This window comes from Arachis ipaensis, chromosome B4, assembly GCF_059453495.1.
Source record: "Arachis ipaensis isolate K30076 ecotype BB chromosome B4, ASM5945349v1, whole genome shotgun sequence".
Lineage (NCBI taxonomy): Eukaryota > Viridiplantae > Streptophyta > Magnoliopsida > Fabales > Fabaceae > Arachis > Arachis ipaensis.
The window spans coordinates 77,309,553-77,313,125 of record NC_142439.1 but is presented as its reverse complement, the minus strand read 5'-3'; the positions used below and the strand labels follow the sequence as shown (position 1 = coordinate 77,313,125).

The window sequence follows — 3,573 nt, the reverse complement described above, 5'->3', positions numbered from 1 at the left end:
CTCCATAACAATTTGATATCCGCCTGACTGAGATTTACAAGATGACCATAGCTTGCTTCATACCAACAATCTCCGTGGGATCGACCCTTACTCACGTAAGGTTTTATTACTTGGACGACCCAGTGCACTTGCTGGTTAGTTGTATCGAAGTTGTGACAAATTATGAATTAAGATTAGAGCACCAAGTTTTTGGAGCCATTACCAGGGATCACAATTTCGTACACCAAGTTTTTGGCGCCGTTGCCGGGGATTGTTCGAGTTTGGACAACTGACGGTCCATCTTGTTGCTCAGATTAGGTAATTTTCTTTTTGTTTTATTTTCAAAAATTTTTCAAAAATTTTTCAAAAATCTTTCAAAAATTTCTCATATGTTTTCGAAAATTATTCTAAATTTTTAAGAATGAATTCTAGTGTTTCATGAAGCATGTTGAAGCCTTGCTGGCTGTAAAGCCATGTCTAATTCTTTTGGACTGTGGCTTCCAACCATCAGCATAGAGGAAAGTTAATTGGAATATCAGCTGTTGCATGCCTGATTTATATCCTAAAGCTAGCTGGCTATTAAGCCATGCCCAACCCTTGGATTGGAGCTTTAGGCCAACATTGAAAGATTCTTGGGATTCTTATTAAAAATTTTGAATTTCTTATTTTCTTTTTCCTATATGTTTTTCGAAAAAAAAAATTAAAAGAAAATACAAAAAAATCATAAAATCATAAAAACCAAAAATATTTTGTATTTCTTGTTTGAGTCTAGAGTCAATTTTTAAGTTTGGTGTCAATTGCATTTTTTTTCTAAAAATTTATCCATTTTTCGAGAATTCATGCATTCATAGTGTTCTTCATGATCTTCAAGTTATTCTTGGCCAGTCTTCTTATTTGATCTTCATATTTTCTTGTTTTGTGTCTTTTCTTGTTTTTCATATGCATTTTCAATTTGTTAGTGTCTGAAGTTTGCAAATTTCTAAGTTTGGTGTCTTGCATGTTTTCTTTGCATAAAAAATTTTTCAAAAATATGTTCTTGATGTTCATCATGATCTTCAAAGTGTTCTTGGTGTTCATCTTGACATTCATAGTGTTCTTGCATGCATACATTGTTTTGATCTAAAAATTCTCATACATTGAGTCTTTTTCATGTTTTTCTCTTTCTTCATTAAAAATTCAAAAATCAAAAAAATATCTTTCCCTTTTTCACTCATAAATTTTCGAAAATTTGAGTTGACTTTTTCAAAACTTTTTAAAATTTAGTTGTTTCTTATGAGTCAAATCAAATTTTCAATTTAAAAATCTTATCTTTTCAAAATCTTTTTCAAAAATCAAATCTTTTTCATTTTTTATTATTCATTTTTGAAAATTTTAAAAATTTTTTTTCAATAATCTTTTTCTTAATTTTATCTTATAATTTTCGAAAATATTATCAACAATTAATGTTTTGATTCAAAAATTTCAAGTTTGTTACTTGCTTGTTAAGAATGATTCAAACTTTAAGTTCTAGAATCATATCTTGTGATTACTTGTGAGTCAAGTCATTAATTTTGATTTTAAAATTCAAATCTTTTTTAAAACTAATTTTAATCATATCTTTCTATCATATCTTTACAAATCATATCTTTTTCAAAAAAAAAAATTGATTTTAAAATACCTTTTCTAACTTCTTATCTTCTTATCTTTTCAAAATTGATTTTCAAATCTTTTTCAACTAACTAATTGACTTTTTGTTTGTTTCTTATATTTTTCAAAACCACCTAACTACTCTTTCCTCTCTAATTTTCGAAAATACCTCCCTCTTTTTCAAAAATTCTTTTTAATTAATTAATTGTTTCAATTTTTAATTTTAATTTTAATTTTATCTTAATTTTCGAAAATCATTAACTCTTTTTCAAAATTTATTTTTCGAAATTCCCTCTCTCCCATCTTCTTCTATTTATTTATTCATCTACTAACACTTCTCTTCACCCAAAATTCGAACCCCTTCCTCTCCTCTGAGTTCGAATTCTTCTCTTCTACATTCTTATTCTTCTTTTCTTCTACTCACACAAGGGAACCTCTATACTGTGGTAAAGAGGATCCCCGGTATCTTTAGTCCTCTTCTTTTTCACATGAGCAGGTGCAAGGATATGAACATTCTTGTTGAAGCAGACCCTGAAACTGAAAGGACTCTGAAGAGGAAACTGAGAGAAGCTAAAATACAACAATCCAGAGACAACCTTATAGGAATTTTCGAACAGGAAGAGGAGATGGCAGCCGAAAATAATAATAATGCAAGGAAGATGCTTGGTGACTTTACTGCACCAAATTCCAATCTACATGGAAGAAGCATCTCTATCCCTACAATTGGAGCAAACAATTTTGAGCTTAAACCTCAATTAGTTTCTCTGATGCAACAAAACTGCAAGTTTCATAGACTTCCATCTGAAGATCCTTTTCAGTTCTTAACTGAATTCTTGCAGATATGTGATATTGTTAAGACTAATGGAGTAGATCCTAAAGTCTACAGGCTCATGCTTTTCCCTTTTGCTGTGAGAGACAGAGCTAGAATATGGTTGGATTCTCAACCTAAAGATAGCCTGAACTCTTGGGATAAGCTGGTCACGGCTTTCTTAGCCAAGTTCTTCCCTCCTCAAAAGCTTAGTAAGCTTAGAGTGGATGTTCAAACCTTCAGACAGAAGGAAGGTGAATCCCTCTATGAAGCTTGGGAGAGATACAAGCAACTGACCAAAAAGTGTCCATCTGACATGCTTTCAGAATGGACCATCCTGGATATATTCTATGATGGTCTGTCTGAAGTAGCTAAGATGTCATTGGATACTTTTGCAGGTGGATCCATTCACCTAAAGAAAATGCCTGCAGAAACTCAAGAACTTATTGACATGGTTGCTAATAACCAGTTTATGTACACTTCTGAGAGGAATCCTGTGAGTAATGGGATGCCTCAGAAGAAGGGAGTTCTTGAAATTGATACTCTGAATGCCATATTGGCTCAGAATAAAATATTGACTCAGCAAGTCAATATGATTTCTCAAAGTCTGAATGGAATGCAAGCTGCATCCAACAGTACTCAAGAAGCATCTTCTGAAGAAGAAGCTTACGATCCTGAGAATCCTACAATAGCAGAGGTAAATTATATGGGTGAACCTTATGGAAACACCTATAACCCCTCATAGAGAAATCACCCAAATTTCTCATGGAAGGATCAACAAAAGCCTCAACTAAGCTTTACTAATGGTGGAAGAAACAGGTTTAACAATAGTAAACCTTTTCCATCATCCACTCAGCAACAGACAGAGAATTTTGAACAGAATCCATCTAGCTTGGCAAATTTAGTCTCTGATCTATCTAAGGCCACTTTGAGTTTCATGAATGAAACAAGGTCCTCCATTAGAAATTTGGAGGCACAAGTGGGCCAGCTGAGTAAGAAGATCACTGAAACTCCTCCTAGTACTTTCCCAAGCAATACAGAAGAGAATCCAAAGAGAGAGTGCAAGGCCATTGATATAACAATCATGGCCCAATCCAATGAGGAAGGGGAGGACGTGAATCCCAAGGAGGAAGACCTCCTGGGACGTCCAGTGATCAACA

The 3,573-nt window shown here is 33.3% G+C and overlaps 1 non-coding gene across 1 annotated transcript; it reads right to left on the bottom strand.

Annotated features, from left to right (window-relative positions):
- Positions 1-2,627: 2,627 nt before the first annotated feature.
- Positions 2,628-2,731, bottom strand: LOC148568024 (small nucleolar RNA R71). The gene has a single exon (XR_015882180.1). It is a non-coding gene; the product is annotated as a small nucleolar RNA R71 (small nucleolar RNA).
- Positions 2,732-3,573: the final 842 nt, after the last annotated feature.